Source organism: Bactrocera neohumeralis, chromosome 5 (assembly GCF_024586455.1).
Source record: "Bactrocera neohumeralis isolate Rockhampton chromosome 5, APGP_CSIRO_Bneo_wtdbg2-racon-allhic-juicebox.fasta_v2, whole genome shotgun sequence".
NCBI lineage: Eukaryota > Metazoa > Arthropoda > Insecta > Diptera > Tephritidae > Bactrocera > Bactrocera neohumeralis.
In genome coordinates this window covers 58,416,075-58,442,001 of record NC_065922.1, presented here as the reverse complement: position 1 = coordinate 58,442,001, position 25,927 = coordinate 58,416,075, and positions in this window count along the sequence as shown.

Genomic DNA, 25,927 nt, shown 5'->3' with positions numbered 1-25,927 from the left:
TGTCAACTTCGATAAAATGAAGAAGGCTAATTAAATTAAATATTTGATGTTAATGATTTGAAGCAACTCAATTATGACTGCTAAATGTGTATATACAAGAAAATCGACTTTATACCTGAATATAAGATTGTCGAATTCTTCCAAATGCACTACCGTTATGGCCTTATGTCAACATCGATAAGATGAAGAAGGCTAACTAACTTAAATATTTGATGTTAATGATTTGAAGCAACTCAATATCGACTGCTAAATGTGTAAATACAAGAAAATCGACTTTATACCTGAATATAAGATTGTCGAATTCTTCCAAATGCACTGCCGTTATGGCTTTATGTCAACTTCAGCAAGATGGAGAAGGTTAATTAACTTAACTATTCTATCTTTATGATTAGAAGCAAGTCAATATCGACTACTTAATGTGTATATACAAGAAAATCGACTTTATACCTGAATATAAGATTGTCGAATTCTTCAAATGCACTGCCGTTATGACTTTATGTCAACTTCGGTAAGATGAAGAAGGCTAATTAACTTAAATATGTCAAACTAATGATTTAAAGCAACTCAATATCGACTGCTAAATGTGCATATACAAGAAAATCGACTTTATACCTGAATATAAGATTGTCGAATTCTTCCAAATGCACTGCCGTTATGGCTTTATGTCAACATCGATAAGATGAAGAAGGTAATTAACTTAAATATTTGATGTTAATGATTTGAAGCAACTCAATATCGACTGCTAAATGTGTATATACAAGAAAATCGACTTTATACCTGAATATAAGATTGTCGAATTCTTCAAATGCACTGCAGTTATGGCTTTATGTCAACTTCGATAAAATGAGAAAGGCTAATTAACTTAAATATTTGATGGTAATGATTTGAAGCAACTCAATTATTACTGCTAAATGTGTATATACAAGGAAATCGACTTTATAACTGAATATAAGATTGTCGAATTCTTCCAAATGCACTGCCGTTATGGCTTTATGTCAAATTCGATAAGATGAAGAAGGCTAATTAACTTAAATATTTGATTTTAAAGATTTGAAGCAACTCAATACCGACTGTTAAATGTATATATACAAGAAAATCGACTTTATACCTGAATATAAGACTGTCGAGTTCTTCCAAATGCACTGCCGTTATGGCTTTATGTCAACTTCGATAAGATGAAGAACGCTAATTAACTTAAATATTTTATGTTAATGATTTGAAGCAACTCAATACCGTCTGCTAAATGTGTATATACAAGAAAATCGACTTTATACCTGAATATAAGATTGTCGAATTCTTCCAAATGCACTGCAGTTATGGCTTTATGTCAACTTCGATAAAATGAAAAAGGCTAATTAACTTAAATATTTGATGGTAATGATTTGAAGCAACTCAATTATGACTGCTAAATGTGTATATACAAGAAAATCGACTTTATACCTGAATATAAGTTTGTCGAATTCTTCCAAATGCACTGCAGTTATGGCTTTATGTCAACTTCGATAAAATGAAAAAGGCTAATTAACTTAAATATTTGATGGTAATGATTTGAAGCAACTCAATTATGACTGCTAAATGTGTATATACAAGAAAATCGACTTTATACCTGAATATAAGATTGTCGAATTCTTCCAAATGCACTGCCGTTATGGCTTTATGTCAACTTCGATAAGATGAAGAAGGCTAATAACTTAAATATTTGATGTTAATGATTTGAAGCAACTCAATACCGACTGCTAAATGTGTATATACAAGAAAATCGACTTTATACCTGAATATAAGATTGTCGAATTCTTCCAAATGCACTGCCGTTATGGCTTTATGTCAACTTCGATAAAGATGGAGAAAGTTAATTAATTTAAATATTTGATGTTAATGATTTGAAGCAACTCAATACCGACTGCTAAATGTGTATATACAAGAAAATCGACTTTATACCTGAATATAAGATTGTCGAATTCTTCCAAATGCACTGCCGTTATGGCTTTATGTCAACTACGATAAAATGAAAAAGGCTAATTAACTTAAATATTTGATGTTAATGATTTGAAGCAACTCAATACCGTCTGCTAAATGTGTATATACAAGAAAATCGACTTTATACCTGAATATAAGATTGTCGAATTCTTCCAAATGCACTGCAGTTATGGCTTTATGTCAACTTCGATAAAATGAAAAGGCTAATTAACTTAAATATTTGATGGTAATGATTTGAAGCAACTCAATTATGACTGCTAAATGTGTATATACAAGAAAATCGACTTTATACCTGAATATAAGTTTGTCGAATTCTTCCAAATGCACTGCAGTTATGGCTTTATGTCAACTTCGATAAGATGAAGAAAGCTAATTAACTTAAATATTTGATGCTAGTGATTTGAGTGGAACTCAATATCGACTGCTAAATGTGCATATACAAGAAAATCGACTTTATACCTGAATATAGAATTTAAAGCAACTCAATGTTAATGATTTGAAGCAACTTAATACCGACTGCTAAATGTGCATATACAAGAAAATCGACTTTATACCTAAATATAAGATTGTCGAATTCTTCCAAATGCACTGCCGTTATGGCTTTATGTCAACTACGATAAAACGAAAAAGACTAATTAACTTAAATATTTGACGTTAATGATTTGAAGCAACCCAATACCGACTGCTGAATGTGTATATACCAGAAAATCGACTTTATACCTGAATATAAGTTTGTCGAATTCTTCCAAATGCACTGCAGTTATGGCTTTATGTCAACTTCGATAAAATGAAAAAGGCTAATTAACTTAAATATTTGATGGTAATGATTTGAAACAACTCAATACCGACTTCTAAATGTGTATATACAAGAAAATCGACTTTATACCTGAATATAAGATTGTCGAATTCTTCCAAATGCCTTGCCGTTATGGCTTTATGTCCACTTCAGTAAGATGAAGAATGTTAATTAACTTAAATATTTGATGTTAATGATTTGAAGCAACTCAATATCGACTGCTAAATGTGTATATACAAGAAAATCGACTTTATACCTGAATATAAGATTGTCGAATTCTTCCAAATGCACTGCCGTTATGGCTTTATGTCAACACCGATAAGATGAAGAAGGCTAATTAACTTAAATATTTGATGTTAATGATTTGAAGCAACTCAATACCGACTGCTGAATGTGCATATACAAGAAAATCGACTTTATACCTGAATATAAGATTGTCGAATTCTTCCAAATGCACTGCCGTTATGGCTTTATGTCAACTTCGATAAAATGAAGAAGGCTAATTAACTTAAATATTTGATGTTAATGATTTGAAACAACTCAATACCGACTTCTTAATGCGCATATACAAGAAAATCGACTTTATACCTGAATATAAAATTGTCGAATTCTTCCAAATGCACTGCCGTTATGGCTTTATGTCAAATTCGGTAAGATGAAGAAGGTTAATTAATTTAAATATGTTAAACTAATGATTTAAAGCAACTCAATACCGACTGCTAAATGTGTATATACAAGAAAATCGACTTTATACCTGAACATGAGATTGTCGAATTCTTCCAAATGCACTGCCGTTATGGCTTTATGTCAACATCGATAAGATGAAGAAGGCTAACTAACTTAAATATTTGATGTTAATGATTTGAAGCAACTCAATACCGACTGCTAAATGTGTATATACAAGAAAATCGACTTTATACCTGAATATAAGATTGTCGAATTCTTCCAAATGCACTGCCGTTATGGCTTTATGTCAACTTCGATAAATGAAGAAGGCTAATTAACTTAAATATTTGATGTTAATGATTTGAAGCAACTCAATATCGACTGCTAAATGTGTATATACAAGAAAATCGACTTTATACCTGAATATAAGATTGTCGAATTCTTCCAAATGCACTGCCGTTATGGCTTTATGTCAACTTCGATAAGATGAAGAAGGCTAATTAACTTAAATATTTGATGTTAATGATTTGAAGCAACTCAATACCGACTGCTAAATGTGTATATACAAGAAAATCGACTTTATACCTGCACATAAGATTGTCGAATTCTTCCAAATGCACTGCCGTTATGGCTTTATGTCAACATCGATAAGATGAAGAAGGCTAACTAACTTAACTATTTGATGTTAATGATTTGAAGCAACTCAATATCGACTGCTTAATGCGCATATACAAGAAAATCGACTTTATACCTGAATATAAGATTGTCGAATTCTTCCAAATGCACTGCAGTTATGGCTTTATGTCAACACCGATAAGATGAAGAAGGCTAATTAACTTAAATATTTGATGTTAATGATTTGAAGCAACTCAATACCGACTGCTAAATGTGTATATACAAGAAAATCGACTTTATACCTGAATATAAGATTGTCGAATTCTTCCAAATGCACTGCCGTTATGGCTTTATGTCAACTTCGATAAAATGAAAAAGACTAATTAACTTAAATATTTGATGTTAATGATTTGAAACAACCCAATACCGTCTGCTAAATGCGTATATACAAGAAAATCGACTTTATAACTGAATATAAGATTGTCGAATTCTTCCAAATGCACTGCAGTTATGGCTTTATGTCAACTTCGATAAAATGAAAATTGCTAATTAACTTAAATATTTGATGTTAATGATTTGAAACAACTCAATACCGTCTGCTAAATGTGTATAAACAAGAAAATCGACTTTATACCTGAATATAAGATTGTCGAATTCTTCCAAATGCACTTCCGTTATGGCTTTATATCCACTTCAGTGAGATGAAGAATGTTAATTAACTTAAATATTTGATGTTAATGATTTGAAGCAACTCAATACCGACTGCTAAATGTGTATATACAAGAAAATCGACTTTATACCTGAATATAAGATTGTCGAATTCTTCCAAATGCACTGCCGTTATGGCTTTATGTCAACACCGATAAGATGAAGAAGGCTAATTAACTTAAATATTTGATGTTAATGATTTGAAGCAACTCAATACCGACTGCTGAATGTGCATATACAAGAAAATCGACTTTATACCTGAATATAAGATTGTCGAATTCTTCCAAATGCACTGCCGTTATGGCTTTATGTCAACTTCGATAAAATGAAGAAGGCTAATTAACTTAAATATTTGATGTTAATGATTTGAAACAACTCAATACCGACTGCTTAATGTGTATGTACAAGAAAATCGACTTTATACCTAAATATAAGATTGTCGAATTCTTTCAAATGCATTGCCGTTATGGCTTTATGTCAACTTCAGTAAGATGAAGAAGATTAATTAACTTAAATATGTTAATGTAATGATTTGAAGCAACTCAATATGACTGCTAAATGTGTATATACAAGAAAATCGACTTTATACCTGAATATAAGATTGTCGAATTCTTCCAAATGCACTGCCGTTATGGCTTTATGTCAACATCGATAAGATGAAGAAGGCTAACTAACTTAAATATTTGATGTTAATGATTTGAAGCAACTCAATATCGACTGTTTAATGTGTATATACAAAAAAAACGACTTTATACTTGAATATAAAGTGGTCGAATTCTTCCAAATGCGTTGCCGTTATGGCTTTATGTCAACTTCAGCAAGATGAAGAAGGTTAATTAACTTAAATATTTGATGTTAATGATTTGAAGCAACTCAATACCGACTGCTAAATGTGTATATACAAGAAAATCGACTTTATACCTGAATATAAGATTGTCGAATTCTTCCAAATGCACTGCCGTTATGGCTTTATGTCAACTTCGATAAAATGTAGAAGGATAATAAACCTACATTTTTGATGTTAATGATTTGAAGCAACTCAATACCGACTGCTAAATGTGTATATACAAGAAAATCGACTTTATACCTGAATATAAGATTGTCGAATTCTTCCAAATGCACTGCAGTTATGGCTTTATGTCAACTTCGATAAAATGAAGAAAGCTAATTAACTTAAATATTTGATGGTAATGATTTGAAGCAACTCAATATGACTGCTAAATGTGTATATACAAGAAAATCGACTTTATACCTGAATATAAGATTGTCGAATTCTTCCAAATGCACTGCCGTTATGGCTTTATGTCAATTCGATAAGATGAAGAAAGGCTAATTAACTTAAATATTTGATGTTAATGATTTGAAGCAACTCAATACCGACTGCTAAATGTGTATATACAAGAAAATCGACTTTATACCTGAATATAAGATTGTCGAATTCTTCCAAATGCACTGCCGTTATGGCTTTATGTCAAACTCAGAAAGATGAAGAAAGTTAATTAACTTAAATATTTGATGTTAATGATTTGAAGCAACTCAATACCGACTGCTAAATGTGTATATACAAGAAAATCGACTTTATACCTGAATATAAGATTGTCGAATTCTTCCAAATGCACTGCAGTTATGGCTTTATGTCAACTTCGATAAAATGAAGAAAGCTAATTAACTTAAATATTTGATGGTAATGATTTGAAGCAACTCAATTATGACTGCTAAATGTGTATATACAAGAAAATCGACTTTATACCTGAATATAAGATTGTCGAATTCTTCCAAATGCACTGCAGTTATGGCTTTATGTCAACTTCGATAAAATGAAAAAGGCTAATTAACTTAAATATTTGATGTAATGATTTGAAGCAACTCAATATGACTGCTAAATGTGTATATACAAGAAAATCGACTTTATACCTGAATATAAGATTGTCGAATTCTTCCAAATGCACTGCCGTTATGGCTTTATGTCAACTTCGATAAAATGAAAAAGGCTAATTAACTTAAATATTTGATGTTAATTATTTGAAGCAACTCAATACCGACTGCTAAATGTGTATATACAAGAAAATCGACTTTATACCTGAATATAAGATTGTCGAATTCTTCCAAATGCACTGCCGTTATGGCTTTATGTCAACTTCGATAAGATGAAAAGGCTAATTAACTTAAATATTTGATGTTAATGATTTGAAGCAACTCAATACCGACTGCTAAATGTGTATATACAAGAAAATCGACTTTATACCTGAATATAAGATTGTCGAATTCTTCCAAATGCACTGCCGTTATGGCTTTATGTCAACTTCGATAAAATGTAGAAGGCTAATAAACCTACATTTTTGATGTTAATGATTTGAAGCAACTCAATACCGACTGCTAAATGTGTATATACAAGAAAATCGACTTTATACCTGAATATAAGATTGTCGAATTCTTCCAAATGCACTGCAGTTATGGCTTTATGTCAACTTCGATAAAATGAAAAAGGCTAATTAACTTAAATATTTGATGGTAATGATTTGAAACAACCCAATACCGACTGCTAAATGTGTATATACAATAAAATCGACTTTATACCTGAATATAAGATTGTCGAATTCTTCCAAATGCACTGCAGTTATGGCTTTATGTCAACTTCGATAAAATGAGAAAGGCTAATTAACTTAAATATTTGATGGTAATGATTTGAAACAACTCAATTATGACTGCTAAATGTGTATATACAAGAAAATCGACTTTATATCTGAATATAAGTTTGTCGAATTCTCCTAAATGCACTGCAGTTATGGCTTTATGTCAACACCGATAAGATGAAGAAGGCTAATTAACTTAAATATTTGATGTTAATGATTTGAAGCAACTCAATACCGACTGCTGCATGTGCATATACAAGAAAATCGACTTTATACCTAAATATAAGATTGTCGAATTCTTCCAAATGCACTGCCGTTATGGCTTTATGTCAACTACGATAAAACGAAAAAGACTATTTAACTTAAATACTTGATAATAATGATTTGAAGCAACTCAATACCTACTGCTAAAGGTGTATATACAAGAAAATCGACTTTATACCTGAATATAAGTTCGTCGAATTCTTCCAAATGCACTGCAGTTATGGCTTTATGTCAACTTCGATAAAATGAAAATTGCTAATTAACTTAAATATTTGATGGTAATGATTTGAAACAACTCAATACCGACTTTTAAATGTGTATATACAAGAAAATCGACTTTATACCTGAATATAAGATTGACGAATTCTTCCAAATGCACTGCCGTTATGGCTTTATGTCAACTTCGATAAAATGAAGAAGGCGAATTAACTTAAATATTTGATAAATGATTAAATTAACTTAAATATTTGATGTTAAGATTTGAATGCACTGCAAATGGATTTGAAACTGAATATAAGATTGTCTAAAATTTTGAAGATTTGAAACAACTCAATACCGACTGCTAAATGTGTATATACAAGAAAATCGACTTTATACCTGAATATAAGATTGTCGAATTCTTCCAAATGCACTGCCGTTATGGCTTTATGTCAACTTCGATAAGATGAAGAAGGTTAATTAACTTAAATATTTGATGTTAATGATTTGAAGCAACTCAATACCGACTGCTAAATGTGTATATACAAGAAAATCGACTTTATACCTGAATATAAGATTGTCGAATTCTTCCAAATGCAGTGGCGTTATGGCTTTATGTCAACACCGATAAGATGAAGAAGGCTAACTAACTTAAATATTTGATGTTAATGATTTGAAGAAACTCAATACCGACTGCTAAATGTGTATATACAAGAAAATCGACTTTATACCTGAATATAAGATTGTCGAATTCTTCCAAATGCACTGCCGTTATGGCTTTATGTCAACTTCGATAAAATGAAAAAGGCTAATTAACTTAAATATGGTAATGTTAATGATTTGAAACAACTCAATACCGACTGCTAAATGTGTATATACAAGAAAATCGATTTTATACCTGAACATTAGATTGTCGAGTTCTTTCCAATGCACTGCCGTTATGGCTTTATGTCAAATTCGGTAAGATGAAGAAAGATTAGTTAATTCAAAGATGTTAAACTAATGATTTAAAGCAACTCAATACCGACTGCTAAATGTGTATATACAAGAAAATCGACTTTATACCTGAACATGAGATTGTCGAATTCTTCCAAATGCACTGCCGTTATGGCTTTATGTCAACATCGATAAGATGAAGAAGGCTAATTAACTTAAATATTTGATGTTAATGATTTGAAGCAACTCAATACCGACTGCTAAATGTGTATATACAAGAAAATCGACTTTATACCTGAATATAAGATTGTCGAATTCTTCCAAATGCACTGCCGTTATGGCTTTATGTCAACATCGATAAGATGAAGAAGGCTAACTAACTTAACTATTTGATGTTAATGATTTGAAGCAACTCAATATCGACTGCTTAATGCGCATATACAAGAAAATCGACTTTATACCTGAATATAAGATTGTCGAATTCTTCCCAATGCACTGCCGTTATGGCTTTATGTCAAATTCAGCAAGATGGAGAAGGTTAATTAACTTAAATATTTGATGTTAATGATTTGAAGCAACTCAATATCGACTGCTTAAATGTGTATATACAAGAAAATCGACTTTATACCTGAATCATAAGATTGTCGAATTCTTCCAAATGCACTGCCGTTATGGCTTTATGTCAAATTCGGTAAGATGAAGAAAGCTAATTAACTTAAATATGGTAAATTAGTGACTTAAGGCAATTCAATATCGACTGCTAAATGTGTATATACAAGAAGCTCGACTTTATACTTGAATATAAAAAAGTCGAATTCTTCCAAATGCACTTGCCGTTATGGCTTTATGTCAACATCGATAAGATGAAGAAGGCTAACTAACTTAACTATTTGATGTTAATGATTTGAAGCAACTCAATATCGACTGCTTAATGCGCATATACAAGAAAATCGACTTTATACCTGAATATAAGATTGTCGAATTCTTCCAAATGCACTTCCGTTATGGCTTTATGTCAACTTCGATAAGATGAAGAAGGCTAATTAACTTAAATATTTGATGTTAATGATTTGAAGCAACTCAATACCGTCTGCTAAATGTGTATATACAAGAAAATCGACTTTATACCTGAACATAAGATTGTCGAATTCTTCCAAATGCACTGCAGTTATGGCTTTATGTCAACTTCGATAAAATGAAAAATGCTAATTAACTTAAATATTTGATGTTAATGATTTGAAACAACTCAATACCGACTGCTGAATGTGTAAATACAAGAAAATCGACTATATACCTGAACATAAGATTGTCGAATTCTTCCAAATGCCTTGCCGTTATGGCTTTATGTCAACTTCAGCAAGATGGAGAATGTTAATTAACTTAAATATTTGATGTTAATGACTTGAAGCTGCTCAATACCGACTGCTAAATGTGTATATACAAGAAAATCGACTTTATACCTGAATATAAGATTGTCGAATTCTTCCAAATGCATTGTCGTTATGGCTTTATGTCAAACTCAGTAAGATGAATAAAGTTAATTAACTTAAATATTTGATGTTAATGATTTGAAGCAACTCAATACCGTCTGCTAAATGTGTATAAACAAGAAAATCGACTTTATACCTGAACATAAGATTGTCGAATTCTTCCAAATGCACCGCAGTTATGGCTTTATGTCAACTTCGGTAAAATGAAAGAGCTAATTAACTTAGTTTGCTTTCACATTTACGCAAGGTATTTTTACTTTTCGGCGCTATTTATGTATGTACATACATAATTTCCCTTGGTAAACAAATTAACGCTTACAACATTTCTGGTGATTTCAGCAACTTAGAATTTTTGTAAACTGTGGTAAAATAAAAAAAAAAAATATTCAAAGATACTAGTTCTGTCTGGTGAATTGTTAAACGGTGGAATTATTTTTAACAGCTCTAAGCTCAGGACGTCATTTCTATCAAAAATATTATTGTATTTTCTGTGGCTAAAAATGCAGATAAATATGAGCATATTTCCATATGCATATACATATGAAGTAAGGGATAACGACTAAATAAATACAGAAACAAAGAAACATTAGCTTATGCTAAAATAATTTTCACAAATACAAATTATTCCTTAAAAACTTGATTTTGATCGGTCAGCTTGTATGACAGCTATTTCTTTTGAATGGCAAAAATGACCATGCAAAATTTCTTGAAGATATCTTTTCAAATGAAAATGCAGTCGTAACAAGCACATCACTCCGACCGTTCAGTTTGTATGGCAGCTAGATGTTATAGTGGTCCGATATTGGCGGTTCCGAGAAACGAGATGCTTCTTGATGAGAAAAGAATGTGTGAAAGATTTCTGATCAATAACTCAGTAACTAGAAACTAGTTCTTGTATAAACTATACAAACGAACGGAAGAACGGACGGGCATGGCCAAATCGGCTTAGCTCGTTTCTAACGCTTTCTGCTGGGTGTTACAACCTTGTTTGGGATATAATTATTTACCTCATAAGTTTTGTTATCCATTATATCGGTAAGTTATTTCGCTTTTAGAAGACAGTAAACCAGGTCAAACATTCTCTCTATACCAAATTAACGAATATTGCCGGAAATTTTTTAAGCTCGCTCATATGATTACATGATGGTAACCAGAATCTCATATTACATTCATTTTAAATAAGTACATGTGCATAAATTATAAATTTGCGAACGCTTTTTTCGCTGTTTTACTACTTTGTAGTGTAAATTAATGCTTTTAGTGAGATTTTCTTAACCCAGTAAAAAAAAGCATAGACCCGATTTTATTTATTAACTATATCATGACACATACTACAAAAATGTTCCCTTGGTTTCATTAAGCTACCTCACATATAACCACCAATTAGATGGAGCAAAGTCACCTGGATGTTCAAAAATCTTTATATTAGGTATATGCGGGCTCCGGGAAGTATAGACATGCAACACATTTTTAATATACAGAATTACTATTGTTGAAATCGGTCTGTTGGGACTCGAGATGTGTGATTTCACCAAAAAGTTGGTTTTGCCACGCCCGTCATAGAATTTTCACACCAACTCCCAAAAAACCCTTTTATACCATCTCTGCGGTAAAAGTTAATGTCTCTGGCGTGTTTAGTTATTGCGTTAAAACGCTTTTAGTAGTTTTTAACAGTACAGTTACATGGGGAGTAAGCGGGGCTATCTTCCGATTTCATCCATATTCATAATGTCGGTAGGAATTCTCATAATATTCAAGGTTAGCGAATTCGATTGTTGTAGCTTTAGTGACGGAGAAAGGTACATTAATTATATTAGTGGGCGGAGCCACGAGCACTGTTTCAAAGTTTTTTACCCACAGATGCTCGATGCTACTGCTATCCCCTGTGTTAAATTACACGTTTTGTGGGCGTGGCAGTGGTCCGATTATGCCCATCTACCAACCCGAAATTTTGTTTGTACCAGGCAATCTGCGTACAAAGTTTCATCAAGATATCTCAGTTTTTACTCAAGTTATAGCTTGCACGTACGGACGGACGGACAGACAGAAAGTCACCTGGATTTCATCTCATCCTTTAATAATAATTTAAATTGCCTGTCCCAAAAATGAATGTTGCCCCATACATATACTCTTGCACTAGTATTCTTTACTTAATTATGCAGGTAGACGGGATGCACAGAGGGAACTTCACGCAAAAGTGTTTCTTTCTATGGCAAACATAGCCTGATGTTGCACGTTGCACATTGCACGTATACATACATAAGTAGATATCATTTAAAATATTTGTCAGCTTCACACCGGAAAGGCATAATGTTAGCAATACGTAAAGTTAAGCAGCAGATGGTACCAAGTGGTGCACATAACACGAACATGGAAAGGAAAGGTAACCAAAACATTTCGTACTTTTGTAACTTGCAAGTATTACCGCCAAGGTAATACCTTCTGGTAATTAAGGCTTGTAAGTTATATGGGGTCTAGGGTAAGCTTTCACCCATTTCATTCTAAGCACAAATATGCACAGTTTTTAGAGAAACACGCTCTCCTAATTTTACTTAGATAACTCACATATTGGCCGATATATACGGGGACTAAGGAAAGTATTGATTGTTTGTAACACACAGACATACTACTATCAAGAAGGTCAACCTACAAAGTGCCATAAAGAAGTCCCAAATTAAGATAAATACTCGTAAGAGGGCCACAGTATCAAAATGCGCTCACTTAAACTACAAAAACCATGTTTATTTCAGACAATTCCTTTAAGCACTCCTATGGACACTGTAAAATGGATGAAACCGGAAGATAACCCCCATATAACGACACTGTTAAAGATTACTAAAAGCGCGAAAAATCAATAACTAAATACGCCAGAGACATTACAATTTACCACCAAGATGGTGTGAGAAAGCTTTATAACAGCTGGTGTCAAAATTAGATAATGAGTGTGACACCGCCCTCCTTTAGGTGAAATCCCATATCTCAGGACGTGCTAGAGCGATTTCAACCGATTACGGTAAGTAATATTCCTCTGAAATTTATACGTTACAGAGTGAATCGGGCTAGAACTACACCTAAATACTTCTCATATAGCAAAATTTCAAACTCCTCGCGAATCCGTTCGAACGATTTTCGTGGATATTTGAATGCGAAACGCGTTCTTGCTTCACTCATTTCGATAAAGCTGATTTTTTGTTTTCAAAAATAGTGCTATAGTCACCGAATTTAAAGCCAAAAATGCCCATGATTACTTCCGTAGTCACCAGGTTTGGCTCCGTGTGATTTTTTATTGTTCCCCAAACTGAAACTGCCGCTCAATGAAACCTCTTTTCACCCGATTGAAGAGATAAAACAAAATTCCTTGAAGGAGCTCAAGGCCAAATTTTGAGTACAATGTTACTTAAACAATCCAATGTTACAGTGCGAAAATTTGCAAAATCGGACTACAACTACGCCTACTTCCCACATAACACAATTTAAACACTATCTGATTCTTTCGCTTTCCAGTATGTAAATCGAGCACCAATGAATGTTTCCAGATAAAACTTTGTCCAAATATTGTGTTTATAGCAGGCCACCTTATGACCAAAAAACTTCCAAATTGGACGAAAACTATTCAAACACTCAGATACGTAATATGTATGTGGATCAAAGTTCCAATTGTGAGCTTTTTATCGAAAATGTTGGTCAAACTGTGAGATATATTATAGAAATTCGAAGAAGATGCCTCTCCAATAGCAGTATGCCTGTATGCCAAAAATGTGCTGAGTCGGATCAATAATTCTCTTAGCCTATGTACGCATTTAATATAAAGATTTACGAACTTCCGGGTGATTTTATATCGCATGTATCGGGAAAAGTATGAGTTATTTTAACGAAATTGTGGAATGATGTTTTTCTAATAATTCTTCATCTTTTTGTCTAAAATGAAGGAAGACTCGCCCTAAACCCTTCATAACATACAAATCTTATGCACTTAAACGTATTTGCCTAGCTTTGATCATGGCAAGTTGTAAGAGTATGAAATTTTGGTTACACACGAACTTAGGTTTTCCTTCCTTTTTAAAAGCTTCAAACTTTCACAATTGATCTAACGTTAAAAGAATTTCAATGGTCGATTTTTTTTTGTGAAAAATATTTGAGCGAAATTAAAACAAGTAACTATCTGGCTACAAAATATAAGATTGTGTTTAAAAAAATTTCATTTAACTTACTACCTATAGATATACATATGTATGTAGCTAATGTAGCTTTAGCTAACATGACGTTTTCTCTACTCTATTCAATAGCGCTTTATTTCTACCTAGCTAATAACCGATTAGATAGTAATCCCTATTTGGTTTCTGATCGGAAAGAAATTGAATTCAAAATATATTAGGTCCTTTATTTTAAGCACGTATGTATGTATGTAATTAAAGTTGTAATAATGCAGAATCCTATTGCAAAATATTTTTTATTGGTCGTGATTAGATTTACTTAACGTCATTGCTATAAATATGCCTATCATCGAATTCAGTGAAGTCATTGAGTATTTCCAATGCCTTTTGTTAAGCGAAAAGTCAAAAGTCTAGAAAAGAATATAAAGCACAGAAATGAATTAGACATTTTTTTATTGCAACTGCTAAGGAATTATGACTTTTCAATTACATATTAAACGACGGGAGAAATTACTGAATGACATTTCAAATTTTCAAAATTTGTTCAATTCAAAGTATTATAATGAGAATAATACTGCAACAGGTATTAATGACAAGGGAGTGTACGTAATCGTATAACAAATTGAAAAATCAAAAAAAATACTCGAACTGACGACTCCTTGGCAAGGTTTTAAATAATTCATATTAAAAACCCATGCGCGATACTCGAGATTTTCGACGCTTGAGGAGAGCATACATAATTAAGTAGAACTTCTGACTATTGCCAATCGACAACGAAAGAGAAACAATGAAAGAATTCGAGTGTCCGGTGCTAGCATTAATGGTGTACGGATGAGTTGAGTATGGTATTTGTTTGGTTGGTTTGGTTGGACTGTGTATTGCGTCTTGTGGCAGATGATGTAACTGTGCAGCAAGTTTAATAAAATCGATGATGTTTTTAAATTTAGTAAAGAACTGATAACTATGTATATGTACGATAATATAAAATTTAAAAAATTTAATCTAATATAATGAAATGAGATAAAGTAGCTAGCAAACAACATTCCGTGGGAGTACATATTTGAAAGTTCTCCTCAGAAGCATTTTATACATATCTATGTTATCCAAATAATAACAACAATAAAGCTGTGGATACCCATGAATTTTCCATTTCTCCTGTAAATAGAATTTGTATAAAAAATATTTAAACAAATTTCTCTTATGATTTCTGCAGCTTTCTACAATTCGCAATGTACGTTTTTTTCAAGTTATTGACGTGAGTGTTATAGCTTACATCTTCATGTGCACATCTGCCAATCAGGAAACAGATAATAGCTTTGTCATGCTGTTTCGATTTAGAGCCAATCGCTCATCGACATCAAGTAAGTAATTTCTTTGGTTATACATCCCCAATGTAGTATTCCTACACAACTGAAAACATATTTACATATATGAAGAATTTTAGTTTCCATAATGGGAAGCAAGGAAATATATAAAGTGACACAAGTCCGTTTGCAAAAATAATGGCTTTAATGTATATACAAACACATATAAACAACATGTATGTATCTATGCTGTACAACAAGAACTAAATAAGTTGATATAACGATAACCCACGATACCGTCTCTCAGTAATCGAGAAAATTTATATAGAAATTAATTTCTCTACGTTAACGGCTATTACTGAACTGAAAATATATGGAAAGATGAGTAAAGAGTAAGGTAAAGCAAGAAAAAACGTTAACATGAGTTGCATCACAGCTATAATATCGTTTACAGATACAAAATATTCAAAAATGTGTTTTTAATTGGTCAGTTTGTATGGTATAGTAGCTCCAACTGCCCAATTTCTTCAGAGGTTAAACCGTTGATTTGGATTATAATCCGTGCCGAATTTCGTGAAGATACCTCGTCAAATAAAATTTTCCCATACTATAAGGAGGTATTTATGTGCTAAAATGATGCGATATCTGTGATTTCGTAAAGTGAACAGCTTCTTGAAGAGAAAAGTGCGTGAGCCAAATTTCTGGTCGATATCACAAAAACTAAGGTACTAGTTCGCGTATATACGACGGGCATGGCGAAATCGACATAGCTCGTCATGTTGATCATGAGAATGACTATTTTATAGGGTATCCGGTGCTTCTTTCTGGATTTTATAAATGTCGTGGCTAACTTGATAAAACTCCTTATAGACCGGGAGCTGAGTAGAGTTGAGTGTGCAAAATATGAGGACCGCATTCTCTAAATAGTTTTGAACATAGAAAAGCATGCAGATTATGATTCTGAATGTTGCCGGGAGACTTATTGGTCCAATTTTTTTTTTACTCCATCCCGGATAAATTGGACGGAGCAAATGCTTTACAATTTTAATTGTAGTTTCATTGAAAATATCCAAAAAATTTTATGAGTAAAGATACTTATATCTACTCAATTGGAATAAAAAACCAAAAAAAAAAAATAAAAATAAAAGAAGAATTGTACGAAAAAAAAATTTATTATTATTTATTATATACCAGTGTTTGACATTTCGATGTGCATTTACAAGGCTGAATCAACAATTCGGGCAATGGTGGTTTCGTCAGTTGCCGTGGGTACAATTTATCATATCTTTTATCATAGCCTAATAAGGTGTAATCAATAGACTCTAGCAGTGTTTGGTCAGCATTTATCCATACATATGTTTGTGCTGAAGCTCTTAACAAATGTAAATGTAGAGCATCTGATGTACAAATTACTCTTGATAAATTTAATCCGAAGCCGATATTTTGGGAAATTAATTTATACCGAAGTTGATCAGAATTTTTTTTGTGAGAAAAGATATGTGCAAATAGTTTCTACTTCTATTAACTGTTCGAAACTTAGGTATGGATTCCCTAAATGCCTTAGTGCTTTTTGTACAAAATCTAACGATGCAGCTTTTAGACCTTTTTTTAGGCTAATCTGCTAGTCGAATCGCAACCAGTTAGAGAGTGTAATGCTGGCAAAATACGACAAATGTTTTCGCCAAGGGACTCAGCAGCCAAATGACATCCTGAAATGTATGAACCGTCGAACCACAGACTTGAACAACCTAGACGTGCTAGTTTATTCCAAAAATAAATTCCCAAGATAACAACATCTGTATCAACGCTAAGGATTATGATATGGGCAGATTGGATTTTTACTGCGGGAAACATGTGAGAAAACATCCTTGAATCGGCTTCTAAATGGTTTGAGTATAACAATTGACGTTGTTACTTCTTTATCGAGATTCTTTAATGCTTTGTAACTGATACAATGCCCAACTTTATTCAATACGGTGATTAAATGCTTAGATTGAGTCAAATTATGGATAGATTGGGCTAAAGCTATATGCTTTGGAGTCTGTTTCTCAGTAATCGTGAAATATATATCATGAAACACTGATAACGCTCGTCGATTGTAATTTTCACTTAATTTCATATTCTTGGCACTGAACAATGCTTGCCAATAGTTGACAATTGACCTTTTTTTAAAAAGTGTTCAATTAAAATTTCGACACATAAATACCTATCTGGTATTACTTCAGTACTTATTATTTCTTTGCGAAGTTGTTTTGCTACTTAAACAATGTGATTTGCTGATTTTGAGGTACGAATATGTTTAATGATTTCACGGAGTGGTATGTTGGTCATAATTACCATTGATGATTTCGATCGATCACTTGGATATGAAAATATTGTATAATGTTTTCACCATACTTATCAATGAGTAATGATTTTATAACGCGGTTTTCTACAACTGCATCTTCTATTTCAGTGAGTTCAGCTAGTCGCTTAGCCAATAACGACACTTCAAAAGAGTGAGATGTTAATTTATGTTTTATTTCATCCATCAGCTTCTCAAATGCTTGTATAAGTATGTCATGTGGTATTTTATTTTGAGGTCTACCTACTGGAATTTCTGAATTTCTTGCTAGTCGTAGATAATCACGATAACAGTGTTTATGGTACCTCACTTCCATCGCAAATTAATCAACTAGATGTTCGCAAGGGCAAATTTTTGTGTAAACATCATCTTGTTTTTTCGGGTAGTATTTAAAATTTATTCCGCTGCCGAAATCTCAGAACACATATAAAGGTTTTTATTTTTGTTTTTTGTTACTTTACCGCAGATTAAACAATATTTTTCTTTGTCAAATTTTAAAGAAGCTCTTGATGACTTACATGACAGATTCAGTACCAGAAACACTTGCTTCTACTGCAGAAGAGGTGGAAATTCTCCTGCTTATTCAATGCCATTTCTCGACGCCTTATTCTTTCTTCGCTAATGTAAATTGCCATAAACAATTGTGTTCTGTAAAGTCTATATTATGTTTTATTTTCTGACTAATATCATCTTTTCTCCGATTTTCTGCATTTTGAATGCTGATGAACGGTTGTCGTTTCGGTTTTTTAACTAAATTATCCGTATTATCACAAAACGAACACGCTTCTTCGTTTAGTCTTCGCTTCTTTACATTTATCATTTGTAGTGACATTGTCCACGTTTTTGTTTAACTATAACACTAATAGAACACTTGAATACAAGAAAACATCAATAATTTAGCTTAGATACAACAATATGAACAGTTAAGAACTAAGAATTAGTGGCGCTCATAGCGGAGAGTGGGGGGTGGGACAAAGGGAAGGGTACCAGCACAGCTGCCGGCAACATGCTTTTTTTGTTGTTTGGGATCTCAGATCTCAGAAAAATCATCTTATTACACTTTTCAAATATTTTATCCAAAAATAATGAAATATATTTTAAGTAAACTTTTGACTTTAATTTTTTCGACTTTTTTTTTCATTTAAAAATATTTTTCTGAAATTTATGTAAATATGCAAATGATAAATTCTTAAAATATATTTAATTTTCTTTAAAAAATACAATGTCATTTGTATACAAACACCCTGTACTCACCTTTAAGTTTAAAAGCAAAAAATTCTTACTCTCCTGCACTGATATTATTTGCTTGTTTATACGAACGACGTTGTTGGTTAATTAGAAAACGACGAGAGACGAACAGCGAAAAAAACAAACGCATGACTTCACATTTTACGAAATATACATATTTAAGTAGAAAATAGTTCACTAATTCACTACAACACTATTTATAAATGATATACAATATTCGATTTAAACTGACTTCGCTATGAACACTATTAACAAACATAAACATATCACAGAAAACAAAATTAAAAATGCACACTATTTTATTACACTTTAACATATTTTTTGCTTTCACTAGGACACTTGGAACTTATTACCTAATTTTAATTTTATTTAGCTTGCATAACTCTGGCTCAAGATTTTAAATTAAACAAAATAATTTAAAAAGCACGCTTACTATTAATCTTTCGCGTTTATTACTATTTTTCCCCAACACGAACTGCGCTGTTACCGACGACCGATCGCGATTGAAAAATTCCAATTGACTGACAAATGTGAATTGAGTGTGAAGAGTTTCCCACGACAGCGGTGATGATGTTGTTATTATCGTAGGTGTGCATTGTTCCTGTCCTTCTTCGTTTGATGTAGCACATCGCAGCTTACCGAAGGGGTAATGCACTCCCTACATACCTACTACATTACGACAGTTGTTGCTTCTCCTTAAATTGTTGTTTGTAAATTAGCAGCAATTCGGCGATTGTGTTTTATGTTTTCTGATCGAGGTGTCAAATAAAAAAACTCGCATGCGATTTTTATATACTCTGAGAATATTTTAAAATGTTTCTTCTTCTTCTTAATTGGCATTGACACCATTAACAACAGCGCGCCAGTCGTTTCTTCTTTTCGCTACGTGGCGCCAATTGGATATTCCAAGCGAAGCCAGGTCCTTCTCCACTTGGTCCTTCCAACGGAGTGGAGGTCTTCCTCTTCCTCTGCTTCCTCGGCGGGTACTGCGTCGAATACTTTCAGAGCTGGAGTGTTTTCATCCATCCGGACAGCATGACCTAGCCAGCCTAGCCGCTGTCTTTTAATTCGCTGAACTATGTCGTACAGCTCATCGTTCCATCGAATGCGATATTCGCCGTGGCTAACGCGCAAAGGACCATAAATCTTTCTCAGAACTTTTGTCTCGAAAACTCGCAACGTCGACTTATTAGTTGTTGTCATCGTCCAAGCCTCTGCTCCATATAGCAGGACGGGAATTATGAGCGACTTATAGAGTTTAGCTTTTGTTCGTCGAGAGAGGACTTTACTTTTCAACTGCCTACTCAGTTCGAAGTAGCACCTGTTGGCAAGAGCAATCCTGCGTTGGATTTCGAGGCTGACATTATTAGTGGTGTTAATGCTGGTTCCTAAATAGACGAAATTATCTACAACTTCAAAGTTATGACTGTCAACAGTGACGTGAGAGCCAAGTCGCGAGTGCGACGACTGTTTGTTTGATGACATTTTCTGCGCTTCCTTGTCCAGCTTGGATAAAGCAGAACTAACGGCGCGAGCGTTGAGGCCGATGATATCAATATCATCGGCATACGCCAGCAGCTGTACACTTTTATAGAAGATGGTACATTCTCTCGCGGCATAAAGGCAACTCCTTTCCGTGCTGTCGAAAGCAGCTTTGAAATCGACGAAGAGGTGGTGTGTGTCGATTCTTCTTTCACGGGTCTTTTCCAAGATTTGGCGCATGGTGAATACCTGGTCCAATCAGTTTATTGACGGTGGGTTTTAATCTTTCACATTATACGCTCGATAGAACCTTATACGCGATGTTGAGGAGGCTAAACCCACGGAGGTTGGCGCAGATTGGGGGGCCTCCTTTTTTATGAATTGGGCATAGCACACTTAAATTCCAATCGTTGGGCATGCTTTCGTCCGACCATATTTTACAAAGAAGCTGATGCATGCTCCTTATCAGTTCTTCGCCGACGTGTTTGAATAGCTCGGCCGGCAATCCGTCCGCCCCTGCCGCTTTGTTGTTCTTCAGGCGGGCAATTGCTATTCGAACTTCTCCACGGTTGGGTAATGGAACGTCTGCTCCATCGTCATCGATTGGGGAATCGGGTTCTACTTCTCCTGGTCTTGTGCGTTCAGTGCCATTTAGCAGGCTGGAGAAATGTTTCCTCCATAATCTAAGTATGCTCTGGGCATCGGTGATTAGATCACCTTTGAGGGTTCTATAAGAGTAAGCTCCGGTTTTGACACCTTCTGTAAGCCGCCGCATTTTTTCGTAGAACTTTCGAGCATTACCCCTGTCGGCCAGCTTATCAAGCTTTTCGTACTCACGCATTTCGGTCTCTTTCTTCTTCTGTCTGAAAATGCGTCTCGCTTCCCTCTTCAACTCTCGGTATCTATCCCATTCCGCACGTATAGTGGTCGATCGTAACGTCGCGAGGTAGGCAGCCTGTTTTCTCTCCGCTGCGACACGGCACTCCTCGTCGTACCAGCTGTTCTTTTGCACTTTCCGAAAACCAATGGTTTCGGTTGCAGCTGTACGTAAGGAGTTTGAAATGCCGTCCCACAGTTCCCTTATACCGAGTTGCTGACGAGTGCTCTCAGAGAGCAGGAGTGCAAGCCGAGTAGAAAATTGTTCTGCTGTCTGTTGTGATTGCAGCTTCTCGACGTCGAACCTTCCTTGTGTTTGTTGACGGGCGTTTTTTGCTGCACAGAGGCGGGTGCGAATCTTGGCTGCAACAAGATAGTGGTCCGAGTCGATGTTAGGACCTCGGAGCGCACGCACATCTAAAACACTGGAGACGTGTCTTCCGTCTATCACAACATGATCGATCTGGTTGGTAGTTTTTCGATCCGGAGACAGCCAGGTAGCTTGATGAATTTTTTTGTGCTGGAATCTAGTATTACAGATAACCATATTTCGGGCCCCGGCGAAGTCGATCAGCCTCAACCCATTTGGGGATGATTCGTCGTGGGGGCTGAATTTACCGACCGTAGTGCCAAAGATACCTTCTTTGCCCACCCTGGCGTGAAAGTCGCCAAGCACGATTTTGACATCGTGGCGGGGGCAGCTCTCATAAGCGCGCTCCATGCGCTCATAGAAGGCATCTTTGGTCACATCGTCCTTCTGTTCCGTCGGGGCGTGGGCGCAAATCAGCGATATGTTGAAGAACCTCGCTTTGATGCGGATTGTGGCTAGACGTTCATTCACCGGAGTGAATGATAGTACTCGGCGACGGAGTCTCTCTCTCCCACCACGAATCCCACACCAAACTTGCGCTCCTTTATATGGCCACTGTAGTAAATGTCACAAGGACCTACTCGTCTCTGTCCTTGTCCCGTCCATCGCATTTCTTGGACGGCGGTGATGTCAGCCTTTATTTTTGCGAGTACATCAACCAGCTGGGCAGCGGCACCTTCCCAATTAAGGGTCCGGACATTCCAGGTACATGCCCTGATATCATAGTCCTTATTTCGTTTGCCATGGTCGTCATCAAAAGGGGGGTTTCTCTTCCGAGGCTTGTTGTCTCTTTTCATTGGGGGTGTTTTTACGTGGCGGGTCCCAAACCCAGCGCACAGCCCTATGCAGGGGATTTTTCGCCTTCTCACATTAGCTCGCTTTCGAACGGATGTTCTTAGGCTACCCAGAGGATACTTGGTCAAAGACCGGAAGTTGTGAGCTGCTTGAGTCATATGTAAAATAATCATTTCTGGTCACTCCCAAGTGAATGGCGATCAGAGAACTTTCCTCACTTGCGTAAACTTCTACACATGACTCCATCCTCCTTGGGCTTAAGAGTACATTAAACGAAAAAAAAACGATCGAGAAGGCTAACAGAGAGAGTTTCTGCAACAAAACTCTTGTTTTGTTAATTTTATGTTAGGCAGATAGATTTTACGGCCTAACAAAGTACTACAACTGCACTTCACAATCAAGTTTATACACTTGGAAAGGAATTTGTTTGGATCATATCATCATATACCAACGCACAAATTTCATATAAAATAAAGATGCGATTCATCCTAAATTTACCTATTCCCCTTTATAATATCGTTTTGTTTCTGTATCCTTATTAACTAAATATATGGGGTGAGGTCCTATATATAGCTTTTAAAGTTTTAGTCTTATTTTGTTATGCACAAGGTCGGAAAATATCCGGCAAGTCTATTCTAGACAGATTTCATAATCAAAATGGTTGGGTCAATCTATAAGTAATTAGATAAGATTCTCTCATATATCTGTGATAGGAACACGATGATTTCCAAGTATTATTTCTTAAACGTTTAAAAGAGATCGGTGTCGTAGTTAATTGGACTATTAGTCAAATTGTAGCTGGTGTTCATCTGAAAGTTTTTATTAATTTATTATGTTATAACTCCCAAAGTTTTACGCACTTGAATAAGATAAATATGTGCTTCATTTCCGAATAATAGGTATTGCTCATTAACTAGGTCTTATAGAAAGCGAGTTTGAAAAAAATGTTACGCAAATTTTATACCATGTTATTTTTATTGCATTTTGGCAATGTTACCTATATTTTAAAATATTTTTTTATTTAGTTGGGCATATAAATTCCGTTGAAGTTGTGGTGTTAACTGAGCTACATATTAAAGAGTATGTACATTAGAGTGTTCGTTATTTGCCAAGTTCAGTTTTTATTCGCCAACGTCTCCTGTTGTTGACTTTAGAAGAAAAATCCATTTAGATAAGTCCTCCTTATGTTCAATTTTAACCGTGTCTAAGTAATTAAATTTTTCCCATATACACATCTTATATGGTTTTTTCATCTTCCGCAACAAATGTTTTATCAGTGTGTCTGTAATTTTTTTTATAAAAACAACCTTAAAATTTACATGCTATTAAAGTTTTTGTATACATATAGTACACCATGTCGTATGCGCAACACATAACATATTAATCACTTGCATGGATTCTCAGGTCATTTGATATATCAGTTTAAAGGATCGTCTCAGTGTGATCCTCCGAAAAAACACAGAATTTCGCGATTTTGTTTTTAAATGTTGGAATTAACTAATCGATCCGTTTTTATACTCTCGCAACAATGTTGCTAAGGAGAGTATTATAGTTTTGTTCACATAACGATTGTTTGTAAGTCCTAAAACTAAAAGAGTCAGATATAGGGTTATATATACCAAAGTGATCAGGGTGACGAGTCGAGTTGAAATCCGGATGTCTGTCTGTCCGTCCGTCCGTCTGTCCGTCCGTCTGTCCGTATGTCCGTCCGTCCGTCCGTGCAAGCTGTAACTTGAGCAAAAATTGAGATATCATGATGAAACTTGGTACACGTATTCCTTGGCTCCATAAGAAGGTTAAGTTCGAATAAGGGCAAAATCGGCCTACTGCCACGCCCACAAAATGGCGGAAACCGAAAACTTATAAAGTGTCATAACTAAGCCATAAATAAAGATATTAAAGTGAAATTTGGCACAAGGGATCGCATTAGAGAGGGGCATATTTGGACGCCGTTTTTTTGGAAAAGTGGGCGGGGCCCCGCCCCCTACTAAGTTTTTTGTACATATCTCAGAAACTACTATAGCTATGTCAACTAAACTCTACAGAGTCGTTTTCTTCAGGCATTTCTATATACAGTTCAAAAATGGAAGAAATCGGATAATAACCACGCCCACCTCCCATACAAAGGTTATCTTCAAAATCACTAAAAGTCCGTTAACCGACTAACAAAAAACATCAGAAACACTAAATTTTACGGAAAAAATGGCAGAAGAAAGCTGCACCCAGGCTTTTTTTAAAAATTGAAAATGGGCGTGGCCTCGCCCACTTATGGACCAAAGACCATATCTCAGGAACTACTAGACCGATTTCAATGAAATTCGGTATGTAATATTTTCTTAACACCCTGATGACACGTACGAAATATGGGTGAAATCGGTTCACAACCACGCCTTCTTCCAATATAACGCTATTTCGAATTCCATCTGATGCCTTCTCTGTATAATATATGTATACATTAGGAACCAATGATGATAGCGGAATAAAACTTTACAAAAATACGGTATTTGAAAAATATGTAAATGACGTATTATGAAATCTCGATTATCACTTTACCATGCGAGAGTATAAAATGTTCGGTGACACCCGAACTTAGCCCTTCCTTACTTGTTAAGATATCCTTTTGAAATTTTGCAAACGTCATTTTCTCTTCAAGAAGCTGCTCATTTGTCGGAACGGCCGATATCGGACCACTATAACATATAGCTGTCATATAAACTGAACGATCGGAATCAAGTTCTTGTATGGAAAACTTTCACATTTGCCAAGATATATTTACGAAATTTGGTATAAATTATTTTCGGTGCAGCCGAAGTTAACGTTTTTTCTTGTTTTTAATGTTTATTTGCTATACACCCAGCATAGTTATAGTTAAATAAATTGTTGAAATTACACGAAAAGTTAAAGGTCCTGAACGATGTCCACGATTGCGGCCGTAATTTGGTCTAAAACAAAGTTTTAAGAGTGAGAGTGGAAACCGTTTTGAAAAACACCATTCTGAGAAAAACGCGTCTACAGATTGGAGTCGGTATGTGCCCTACTCTGTTCACTTTCTACAAGAAATGCTGTAGCGA